Source organism: Pristis pectinata, chromosome 1 (genome assembly GCF_009764475.1).
Source record: "Pristis pectinata isolate sPriPec2 chromosome 1, sPriPec2.1.pri, whole genome shotgun sequence".
In the NCBI taxonomy this organism is placed as follows: Eukaryota; Metazoa; Chordata; class Chondrichthyes; order Rhinopristiformes; family Pristidae; genus Pristis; species Pristis pectinata.
Window position 1 is genome coordinate 4,202,124 of NC_067405.1, and position 12,878 is coordinate 4,215,001.

General features: G+C 49.0%; 2 protein-coding genes across 3 annotated transcripts in view; one reads left to right on the forward strand and one right to left on the reverse strand.

Annotated features, from left to right (window-relative positions):
* The window catches only part of stk11ip (serine/threonine kinase 11 interacting protein), a 154,944-nt gene extending 143,221 nt beyond the window's left edge, over positions 1 to 11,723 (reverse strand). Inside the window, exon 1 of one of the 2 annotated variants that reach the window (XM_052014107.1) lies at positions 11,664 to 11,723. The gene's annotated coding sequence lies outside the window, so the exon portion shown is untranslated. Of the gene's footprint in view, positions 1 to 4,261; positions 4,281 to 11,663 lie in introns of those variants that run through there. The other variant, XM_052014144.1, reaches the window with a different exon arrangement.
* The window catches only part of slc4a3 (solute carrier family 4 member 3), a 150,210-nt gene that overhangs the window by 592 nt on the left and 136,740 nt on the right, over positions 1 to 12,878 (forward strand). The gene's annotated exons all lie outside the window — the stretch shown is intronic.

Below are 12,878 nucleotides of genomic sequence, written 5' to 3' on the forward strand. Positions count from 1 at the left end.
TGTTAATACACGTTGACATTGAATCAGCATAGAGGCAGAATCAGTTGTGATATCCAACACAGCAGATATCATCAAGCAACCTAATGCCCGATGGCACTTCTTGGCAACTGCAGATTGAGCAATCCCCTGCCCGACGACCACAGCTCTCCAACAGAAACTCTGGAGGAAGAGACAACGGCAGTTTTGGAACAGTTGCTTTCACACAAAGCTAACCACAGGAAGTAAGGTCAGCATTACACAGCATGAAAATAATCCAGAAAAGAGGAGCTCGAGTAACTTTTAGTAAGGAATGAGATAAATACTAAAATATAAAAGTTAACAGGGCACTAGGAAATAGCAAAGGGAGCAGAACTAATTGGACTCCTAGAATCATAGAGTTACATAACATGGAACAGGCCCTTCCGCCCAGCTTGTCCATGCTGAGCAAGGTGCCTACCTGAGCTAGTTCCATTTGCCTGTGCTTGGCCCATATCCCCTAAATTTCTAAACAGCCTGGACAATGCCCTCAGAATCTAATTTTCAGCAGTCTACAGTCACTAGGCAAAAGCCTATCCACAAACATAGAAGCAGATGCCCGTCGGGGAATTAATAGAGCAGGAGTGATATCAAATCTCAGTAACATTACAGAACAGCTTTGGCTGGTTGCAAGTCCAAAATTCTCATTACAATAGGACTGAATAGCCTCGAATGGACAGTCCCACAACTCAGATCAAAGGAAAGACAGGCTCCCACCATTTACAGCCATGCTATCTCCAGGAGAGCTGGAATCCACACTTCAACACAGAACAAGTGCCCGGAACTTTAATCTATTCTACTTTAGCTCGGGAGGGGTTGCTTAAAAAAGTCACACTCCTGTCACGTAACAACAAACACCCCAATGTTAATCTTTAATTTTTAAACCCAGGCCACACAAGGTCTCGTTAACCATTCACAAGCTGCAATATTCCTTAACAGAGGTCTGGATTGATCCATATGACACCAATTACTTACAAGTTAAACCTCTTCCACCATGGCACCTCAGTAGAGCTGCCGCCTCAGCACTCCAGCGACCTGGGTTCAATCCCGACCTCTGATGTTGTGTGGAGTTTGCACGTGGAGTGTGGAGTGGGCTTCCTCCAGGTGCTCAGGTTTCCTCCCACATCCCAAAAGACATAGCAAATTGCCCCTAGCGTGTAGGTGAGGAATAGAATCTGGAGGGAGTTGATGCAAATGTGGGAATAAATGTATCAGTGAATTAGTGTAAATGGGTGCTTTAATGGTCAACGTGGACTCAGTGGGCTTCTGTGCAGTATGACTAATCTAGAAAATTATTGATTGTGGTGCATAACCAGAAGGAACTTCTTCCTGATCTGTACTCAGATAAGAAAAGCAAGAAGTCTTTCAGCCTTCGAGCCTGTTCCCACTATTCAACTGGTCACATTTCCATTGCTCAATGCGCACCAACCTCCAAGTCAGATGTTTGCAAATTCAGAGTGCGCCTGCAGAAACCCAAACACAACATTTCCAGTAGAGTGCTGCAATGCAAGAGGACTCTCTTGGATGAGACATCAACCCAAGACTCATGGGTGAGCACTAAAAGATCCTGCAACACTCTTTTGAAGCAAAGTTGCACGGTTCTTTCCAGTGTATTTGGGCGACCATATTTGGCTCTCAGCAAACATCAATGGAGCTGATTGTGGGATCTCACTGTGCACAAATCATGTGCTGCTTTTCTTACATTTCCACAGCTCAAGAAATATCTCACTCGTGTGAGCAACTCTTTCAAGTGTGTGACTGACAAATTCGGTACGTCACCAAAGACTCCTACAAATTCCTATAGATGTACAATGGGTGGAGAACATTCTGATTGGTTGCATCAAAGCCTGGTATGGAGGTCCAATGCACAAGATTGCAAGAGGCTACAGAGTCTTATAGCCAGCTCCGTCATGGTCACAACCCTCCCCACCACTGAGGACATCTTCAAGAGGTGGTGCCTCAAGCCAGCAGCATCCATCACTAAGGACCCTCACCATCTGGGACATGCCCTCTTCTCGTTACTAACATCAGGGAGGTGGTTCAGGAACTTGAAGACCCACACTCAACGTATAAGGAACAGCTTCTTCCCCTCCGCCATCAGATTTCTGAACAGTCCATGAACATGACCTCATATTCCATTTTTAATGCACTATTTTTTGTAATTTACAGTAAATTTATGTCTTTGCACTGTACTGCAACCACAAAACAACAAACTTCACGTCATATAAGTCAATGATAATAAATCTGATTCTGATCTTCTGAAAATCAAGTATTGAGTATAGGAGTTGGGATGTTATGGTGAGGTTGTATAAGACATTGGTGAGGCCAAATTTGGAGTATTGTGTGCAGTTCTGGTCATCTAACTATAGGAAGGATATCAGTAGATTGAAAGAGTGCAGAGGAGATTTACGTAGAATGTTGCCGGGTCTTCAGAGTTGAGTTACGGGGAAAGATTGAACAGGTTAGGACTTATTCTTTGGAGCGTAGAAGAATGAGGGGAGATTGATAGAGGTTTACAGAATTATGAGGGGCATAGACAGTAAATGCGAGTAGGCTCTTTCCACCTAGATTAGGAGAGATAAGTACGAGAGGACATGGCTTTAGGGTGAAAGGGGAAAGTTTTGGGGGAATGTTAGGGGGAACTTCTTCACTCAGAGTGGTGGGAGTGTGGAATGACCTGCCATCTGTCGTGGTAAATGCGGGCTCACTCTTAAGAATAAATTGGATAGATACATGGACGGGAGAGGTCTGGAGGGTTATGGGTGCAGGTCAATGGGACTAGCGGAATTAAGTTTTGGCACAGATTAGAAGGGCCAAATGGCCGGTTTTCTGTGCTGTAGTGTTCTATGGTTCTAAAAAGTAAGGTTCCCCACTGGCCCTCAAGGCACCTGTAGACCAGGTTGAGGCCAAGAGCCAGGCTTCTACACACTCAGCATTGCAGAGTCTGCTTCACTGGAGTCACTATATTTAGACTGGAGGACTACCAATATGCTCTCTAGACTTCAGCCCAAGATCTCTGCAGTCTGTGCAATACAGAGGAACTTTTAAACAAAAATCATGATGCCATGCCTTCAGCTACTCTGGAGCTCCCTCCCCCTTACCCACTGCAGGTCATTAGCACTGCTTCTTCCCAATGCTCCTAAACATTTGGTCAACTGCCAAGTATCTCAAAAGCTTTGTCTTATGATCTCACCTACAAAGCATCTTGGAATGTTTTAACCACATTAAAAGGCACTATACAAATGCAAATTGATGTAGTTGTAGAAAAGATCTCTCCTGAAGGAAACCCACAACCAAGGAACAAGAGGGAGAATGGACCAAACCCATTGAACTGTCAGTAGCTGAGAGGGGAGACAGGGTAAGTATTGTCCAAATAACATATATCAAGTTACAAAGGCAGTACAAGTAATCTAAAACAACCAAGAAATATCAGTTCCGCACACACCTGCCATTAGTGTGTTATACTCTGGAGACTGCCCCATTAATAGCTCTTCATCTCCCACTTTGGGCCGTTACTTCCTCTGAATCTGCACCCAACATGACACACACTTTCCAGCTGGGCTTCGGGACTTTCCCATTACAGGTCAGTCAGCTTCACAACAAGCTGTGCTCATTCAGAGACTTTCAAAAGTGCCATGTAAATCCATGCTTTTCGGAACTTTAGAAAGGAACAGCTTACAGAGCACCCATCTCTTTTCGCTACGGTCACCCCCCTCCTCTGGAAGAGTTTTATGGCGGTACAGTCCCAAAGATGCTTGCATCTGGGCCAAACAGACGACCATCACATGGAAACAAGATAGATGTACTGAAACTAGTCTTACACTAATCAATACACACTTGGTTATGGCACCTGCTCTGCCCAAGACCTCAAGAAACTGCAGTGTGTTGTGAACGCAGCCCAGTTCATCAAACAAACCAGTCTCCCCTCCCCTGACTCCATCTACACTTACTGCTGCCCTGGGAAAGCAGTCAACATAATCAAGGACCCCTCCCACCCGTCTCGCTCTTGTCCCCCTCTCCCGTCGAGCAGAAGATACAAAAGCCTGATAGCACGAACCACCAGACTCAATGACAGCTTCTACCTCACTGTTATCAGACTCGTTGGGCCAGAAGGGCCTGTTACCATGCTGTAAATAAAATAGGAGGGTTTCTGCAACTATGTAAATGTCCCATAAACTCAGGATAACAATCGTGACCGTCTTCAAGAAAGAGTGATGGGATTAATATCAGAGAAGTTCATACATACCCACTCAAAGACAGAGCTTCAAACCACCACTGGTTCCTTCACTGCAGGATGGTCCTTGAACTAAACAAGGGTCCTCCTCTGCTCAACGGCTACCAATGAAAGTCAAGATTCACAACAAAACTTGGGAAACTGTTGGTTACTTTCCAGTCCAGAGCGACTGCTCAACTAAAGCACTCATCAACGGTGATAGTGATCATCCCCTCCATTGCCTTCAGCCAACAGGAGAAGACTGCGTTCAAAAGCCTTCATTCCAGAGCCAAGCTCACCGTCCAATAAGCAGAAATGATCCCTTGCCAGTCTGTGCGCATGAGATGGACAACCTACATGGGTACCTGAAACAAATGGAGAAGCAGTACACTGTCCCTGCAAAATACTCCAGATCCATCAGCAGGACAGGCTAGCCAATGTCAGTGTGCCCTCCCAGACCAACCTCTCCTGCAATGAAGCTTTAACAACATTCAGCCAGCTACAATGAGACAGCCACATGGTTCACAAACTTGCCAACAAACTCCTGAAACCAGCACTCTGTCATGTCAAGAGACTTTCTGCGAGGCATGAGATATCTCAAGAATGTTCTCAAAGTCTCCTTGAAAAATATGTAACATATTCACGGACTCATGGGAACCTCTGAAAGGTGTATGCCCAAATGGATCCAAAAAGTTCCTGGGCGTCAACATCTCAGAGGATCTATCTTGGGCCCAACACATTGATGCAATCATGAAGAAGGCACGCCAGCGGCTCTGCTTTGTTAGGAGTTTGAGGAGATTTGGTACGTCACCAAAGACTCTTACAAATTTCTATAGATGTACAGTGGGGAGCATTCTGACTGGTTGCATCACAGCCTGGTATGGAGGCTCCAATACACAGGATTGCAAGAGACTGCAGAGGGTTGTAGACTCAGCCAGCTCCATCACGGGCACAACCCTCCCCACCAGAGGACATCTTCAAGAAGTGGACCCTCAAGAGGGCAGCATCCATCACCAAGGACCCTCACCATCCGGGACATGCCCTCTTCTCGTTACTACCATCGGGGAGGAGGTACAGGAGCCTGAAGACCCACACTCCACGATTCAGAAACAGCTTCTTCCCCTCCGCCATCAGATTTCTGAACCTATGGTCCATGAACCTATGAACACTACCTTGTTATTCCTTTTTTTTTGCACTATTTATTTATTTTTGCATTTTATAGTAACTTTTTTGTCTTTGCACTGTACTACTGCCGCAAAACAACAAATTCCACATCAGCTAAGTCAGTGATAATAAATTTTATTCTGATAAGGTACTGAGCAACTTGAGTATCTACAGTTGGAGATATGGGTATCAAACCAAAACAGTGGCAATGGCACATAACATCTCAGCAATGAACTTACATAGTCAAGCATCTCCTGCTCCACGTGTCAGGGGCACTGATCGCACACAGGAATCATCAGCCACCTCAACATGGAAACTATTCACCCTCAACTCTGAAGGACTACCCATTAGTGGTGGCTGGAGAAATTATAAATGACTGAGTACTAAACAAGAATTTGTATGTCTCCACTGTAGAAGCCAAAACCATCATCACCTTCTCAAGCAATGCTCAGGTTCGAGGACGCCTCACTTCCACTCCAGCATTGTGAATTCTAAGGTGACTGATGAGGCAAATGTGCGAACCACAGACTCTTCCACAGACAGGGGCCGACAGGTAGCCTCTGAAGTGGCCCACTCCCTCTGCCACTTACACAGGACCTGATTCAGGGCCTTGAGATTCTCAATACTGTCCTGAATACTGCTCATCCACTTTGAGCAGAGATTCCCAAAGTTGCAATTCCTCGAGGAGGCTTTGTGAACATCCTCCGTCCGCCTGGTAACCTCTTCCCAAGACGGAGCTCGGAATGTTTTAAACATACCGCATAGAACAGTACAGCGTTACAACAGGCCCTTCGGCCCACAATGTTGTGCCAACATAGCTAATCCCTCCTACCTACAGAATGCCCATATCCCTCTTTTTCTCTCATTCATGTGCCCATCCAAGCCCCTCCTAAAAGCCCCAAATGAATTTGCCTCCACCACCCTATCAGGCAACACATTCCAGGCATCCACCACTCTCTCAGTAAAAAATGTACCCCTCACGCCTGTTCTGAACCTACCCCCTCTCACCTTAAATGTATGGGAGACTAATGTTAGTGCATACAACATGGTTTGCAACTGAGCATAAAATTGGGGATATTGGCTTGGGAGAGGATACTGACGTTGGATCTCTTGTCCTGCCAGTGAATTTGCAGGAATTTGTGGAGACACTATTGGTGGTTGACATAGGAGATTGTTTGTTGCTCCACATAGCAGCATCTACAATCTGCTGGAGGAACTCAGCAGGTCGAGCAGCATCTGTGGGAGGAAAGGAATTGTCAAAGTTTCGGGTCAAAACCCTGCATCAGGATTAAACACTGATGTCCTGATGCAGGGTTTTGACCCAAAACGTGGACAGTTCTTCTCCTCCCACAGATACTGCTTGACCCGCTGAGTTCCTCCAGCAGACTGTGTTGGTGGTATTTTTCTAGTGCTTTGAGACATGTTCATGGAATCATAGAACAGTACAGCACAATACAGGCCCTTTGGCCCACAATGTTGTGCCGACCTTTAAATCTTGCTTAAGACTATCTAACCCCTTCCTCCCACAATCTCTTGCTAGATAAGCATATGGAGGAATTTAAAATAGACCATCCTGGTAAATCTCCTCTGCACCCTTTCCAATGCTTCCACATTCTTCCTATAATGAGGTGACCAGAACTGGACACAGTACTCTAAGTGTGGTCTAACCAGAGTTTCATAGAGCTGCATCATTACCTCGCAGCTCTTAAACTTGATCCCACAACTTATGAAAGCTAACATCCCATAAGCTTTCTCAACTACCCTATCCATCTGTGAGGCAACTTTCAGGGATCTGTGGATATGGACCCCTAGATCCCTCTGTTCCTCCACACTACCCAGAATCCTGCCATTAACTTTGTACTCTGCCTTGGAGTTTGTCCTTCCAAAGTGTACCAAGTGTATGTTGTAGGTAATTCATGGGAACAGGCCCTTTAGGCCACTACATCCATGCTAGCTCATCAAGCACCCATCCACACTAAGCCCAGTTTTCCCCACACATCCCCAGAAGCAAACAGAGGGATCATTACTGCCCAGCAGCTGCCAGGTGTGAAGCCTTTACCTTAATCGACCAAAGACTATGCACTGAAGGCAAGGGTGACTTTCATCAGCGATACCTGCCTTCACCAAGAGATGGGAAGTGTTTTCCAGAGTCTCACCATGACGTACAAGAGGACATGGCTTTAGAGTGAAAGGGGAAAGGTTTAGGGGAACTTCTTCAGAGAGTGGTGGGAGTGTGGAACGAGCTGCCATCTGATGTAGTAAATGCAGGCTCACTCTTAAGTTTTAAGAATAAATTGGATAGATACATGGATGGGAGAGGTCTGGAGGGTTATGGACTTGGTGCAGGTCAATGGGACGAGCAGAATAAAGTTTCAGCACAGACTAGAAGGGCCAAATGGCCTGTTTTCTGTGCTGTAGTGTTCTATGGTTCTATGACGGGAAGGCAGTGTGGGGCAGAAGGGTAGGTTGGCAGAGAACCCTTGCTTATGGATTTGAAGGTATAGTGGGGAACCAAGGGTTTAATGACAGTAAGAAATTCAGGATAATTAATCAAATGGGATTAAACACTGACCCGATGACATGGACCCCAGAGGTGTTAAAGGGATGGCTTCAGGGCCAGGGAATGCATTATGACCGACTTACAAAGATCCCCAGATACAGAAATGGCCCCAGCAAATTGGATAGAGACAATACATCATGTCTAAAACTTTAGTTTGGCCACGTTTGGAATACTGCATGCAGTTCGGGTCGCCACGCTAAAGTAGGGATTTGGAGGCTGTGGAGACGGTGCAGAAGTGGTTCACCACGATGTTGCCTGGATTACAGAGTACGAGCTATAAGGAGAGATTGTATTGTTTTATTTCCTGGAGTGTCAGAGGCTGAGAGGAGACCTGATACAAGTATTTAACACGAGAGGCACAGACAGGGTAGACAGTCAGAGTCCTTCTCCCAGGGTGGAAATGTCAAATACTAGAGAGCAAAGCTGAGTGGGGGGGGGGGGGGGGGGGGGGGGTGGTGTGGAAGAGGTTTAAAGGAGGTTTGCAAGGCAAGTTTTTTTAATACAGAGAGTGCTAGCTGTCGGGGGAGGTGGTAGAAGCAGATACAATAGTAATGTTTAAGAGACATTTAGGCAGACATATGAACAGGCAGGGAATGGAGGGATATGGACACATGCAGGCAGGTGGGATTAGTTAGATTGGCATCATGGTCAGCACCAACATGGTGGGCCGAAGGGCCTGTTCCTGTGCTGTACTGATCTGTGTTCCATAACATCACTATTCAAGAAAGCAGAGGGAGAACAGAACTATAGCAACAGCAATCTGCGGGAGGAACCCAGAGGGTCGAGCAGCATCTGTGGGAGGGAGGGGACTGTCAAAGTTTTGGGTCAAAACCCTGCATCAGAACAAAATTACAGATTGCTAACAACCGATGTCAGGTTAACCAAAGTATTGGAATCCATTAGGTACAAGTTAATAGGACACTTTAATATTATAAAGTAACTAGAGGGATTTGACAAATCTGTGGAGTCTGAGAGTTAAAGCTGGAAGAAAATCACAGCGTTGATCTGTGTTGGAGCTGCTCTGGGAAAGATTCACAGGATTAATTCCCAAAATGATTCAATGTCCCATGAGGGAAACAAGCACCTGCATGGTACAGTTATCCAAAAGCAAAATACGACAGATGCTGGTCCTGATGAAGGGTTATCAACCTAGCATGTCAACCCCTCTACAGACAATGCCTGACCTGCCCATATTATGGCATGCTCTAATTAGCAGCTGAACTTGTTCACAACATCATTGCAGATGAGGCATGGCAGCCAAGGAGAGATTTAAAAAGGTTAAGAATTGGTGCTATAAAACAAAAGTATTGTTGGGCCCTGAAGCCACAGTGGGTTCAGCAAATGCTGGAAACAATAAGCTAATGACTGTTGCTGCAAATTAAGATGTGAGAGCACGTTTCCATTGATCACAAACCCAACCTTTTGTAGACTAACGATGAACTCTTGATCTCTCAATCTACCTCATTGTGGCTTTTGCATTTTGTCAACCTGCACTGCACTTTTTCTGTAACTGTAACACTATATTCTACATTGTTTTTCCCCCCCTTTTGTACTACCTCGATATAATTATGTACAGAATAATCTGTATGAATGACATGCAAACAAAAGCTTTTCACCATCTCGGTAAACGTGACAATAATAAACCAATCTCACCTTGGCACTTCTCTCTGTCCTTCACACGAACATCACAACACAGAAGCAAATATCAAACACAGTAATTCTTCTGCTTTCACTATGACACCATTGACTCTTTCAGGGTATACACCTTCATATTAGCAAACTATAATGAATGATGTGTCATTCTTGGCACAGAACAGAAGAATGTACAGTACCAAAATATCCACAATCCATTTCACCCAGTCTTTTCAATTTACAATACTTTTGAAACATTTTCCAGCAGGTGTAAATTGAAGAACAGCATCTTAGACATAGACTGAGTCCTCAGTCAATGAAGGTCACAGAAGGTCACAGCCGAGGCAGTGAGCATTCAAAGGGATGACCAATTAACCCTGCTGCTCTGCTTCTTTTCCAAGGATTTTTCCATTTCCCCTTTGGAAATTAATCAAATCTCAATCGAACTGCTTGCACAACTGATCGACTTGCTCTCAGGTGTAAGACCAGCAGACGTATGCACTTTGATTAATGACACAGTATCACAGACCCTGAGGATCGGATGACCACACGGCCACAGGATTAAACGTAGAATTTATCAGCATAAACAAACATGATGTCGATCCTCTCCCCCAATCCCTCCCTGCCTCCAATTACCAGCGATCCCTTCCATTCATCCTTCTCAACGTCTCTCTCACTCCCCTGCTCCTCCACCTCCTTCTCATAGGTCTGAGGTTCCCTGCCTCTCCCGCTGCTGCCCCACATTACCCTCCTCCCATGTTACCTGCCCTGTTGCCCCAGGTCCCCACTCCCCATTGTCCCAGGTCACACCCCTCCCCCTGTTGACCCGGGTTAGACCCCCCCACATTACCCAAGGTTACCTGCCCCCCCCACCCCCAGATTACCTGACTGCCCCCCACCCCGTTGCCCAGGGATACCTGCTCCTGCCCCCACTCCCCGTTGCCACGGGTTACCTGCCCCTGACCCCCACACCACGTTGCCCCGGGTCCCCCGCCCCCCCCTGCCGTTACCCCATGTCCCCTGCACCCCCCGTTGCCCCAAGTCCCCCGCCCCCCCACCGTTGCCCCATGTCCCCCACCCCCCCCCACCGTTGCCCCAAGTCCCCCGCCCCCCCCCACCGTTGCCCCAAGTCCCCCGCCCCCCACCGTTGCCCCATGTCCCCCGCCCCCCCCCCCCCACCGTTGCCCCCATGTCCCCCCGCCCCCCCACCGTTGCCCCATGTCCCCTGCACCCCCCCCCACCGTTGCCCCAGGACCCCCGCCCCCCCCCCGTTGACCCGGGTTAGACCCCCACATTACCCAGGTTACCTGCACCCCACCCCCAGATTACCTGACTGCCCCCACCCCACCCCGCCCCCCCGTTGCCCCGGGTTACCTGCCTCAAACCCCCCCCCCCCCGTTGCCCTGGGATACCTGCCCCTGACCCCCACACCACGTTGCCCCAGGTCCCCCGCCCCCCCGCCGTTACCCCATGTCCCCTGCACCCCCCGTTGCCCCAAGTCCCCCGCCCCCCCCCCACCGTTGCCCCAATGTCCCCCGCCCCCCCCCACCGTTGCCCCATGTCCCCCGCCCCCCCCCCCCCCCCCCCACCGTTACCCCATGTCCCCCGCACCCCCCGTTGCCCCAAGTCCCCCGCCCCCCCCACCGTTGCCCCATGTCCCGCGCCCCCCCCCACCGTTGCCCCATGTCCCCCGCCCCCCCCACCGTTGCCCCATGTCCCCTGCACCCCCCGTTGCCCCAGGACCCCCGCCCCCCCCGTTGACCCGGGTTAGACCCCCACATTACCCCAGGTTACCTGCACCCCCACCCCCAGATTACCTGACTGCCCCCACCCCGCCCTGCCCCCCCGTTGCCCCGGGTTACCTGCCTCACCCTCCCCCCGTTGCCCCGGGTTACCTGCCTCACCCCCCCTCCCCCCGTTGCCCCGGGTTACCTGCCTCACCCCCCCCCCCCCCGTTGCCCCGGGTTACCTGCCTCACCCCCCCTCCCCCCGTTGCCCCGGGTTACCTGCCTCACCCCCCCCCCCCCCCGTTGCCCCGGGTTACCTGCCTCACCCCCCCCCCCCGTTGCCCCGGGTTACCTGCCCCTCGCCGCCGCCGCTTCCATTCCCCGGCGTCACTTCCCTAAACAAGCTGAGGTCACGACCCCATGACGTCATCACCAAAGACACTATTCCATTCCGTTAAACATCAAAATATAAACCGGCCGGAGCGGCGGCGCTGCCCGGACCCGACCCGGACCCGGACCCGGACCCGGACCCGACCCGCAGCACGTCCCTCACAACTCACTTCACCAACCGTCTTCGCAGTTCTGTTCCCAAAACCCGACAAGAGTGGCTGCAGCCCCGCTCGGGTGGAGCCGGCGCCGCAGCGCCGCCTGTGGCCGGGAGGACTCGTCGCTCAGCGCTGCTCCGCTCCCGCCGGGAGGCCATTCAGCCCATCGGGCCGCCCACATCATTCAAGAAAATCCTCTGCCTCAGCTTCATTTTCGCACCTGATTCTCTAATTCACTGATTGACAAACATCTGCTGCTCTTGGTCTTGAATATGCTCATCCTAAACATCACACAGCCCTTTTGGATAGAGAATCCCAAACACCCGCAACCCTCAGAGCAAGGAAACCTTTCCTTCCATCCTCCCTCAATGGATGAACCAAGACTCCTCCATGTTGAACAGCACTTGGCAGGAGGACTAAAAGCAAAGGGGGACAGAATCTACTCGGATGGGCGAGGGGGGTGCGCGATTTTCACCAACAATGGCTCGATCAAAGAACAAGCTGGTGGTCTTGAAGGATTTAGCTTCCAGAACCAGGTCTACAGCAGGTAGAGAGTGAGCCAAGATAAAAGATGCACTTACTTGACCTCATTCTCACAAATCTATCAAGCAGCATTTCTTCGCCAATAACCTACTCACCAATGTCCAGTTTGGGCTTTACTTGAACCACTCAGTTCAAACATGGACCAATTAGCTGAGCTCCATAGTGAAGTGAGAGTGATTGCCCTGGACATTGTGGCAGCTTTTACTGAGTGTGGCATTAAGGAGCCTTGATATATCTGGTCAACAGGCATCAAAGGGAAAAGTGCTTTTCACTGTACCTCGGTACAAGTGACAATAATAAACCAATACCAATACCAATACCCTCCAATGACTGGAGTCATGCCTTGCAGAAAGGAAGATGGTTGTGGTTATTGGAGGTCAATCATCCCAGCCCCAAGACATCACTGCGGGAGTTCCTCAGGTAAAAGTCCTTGGTCCAACCATCTTCAACTACATCATCATTGATGTTCCTTCCATCAT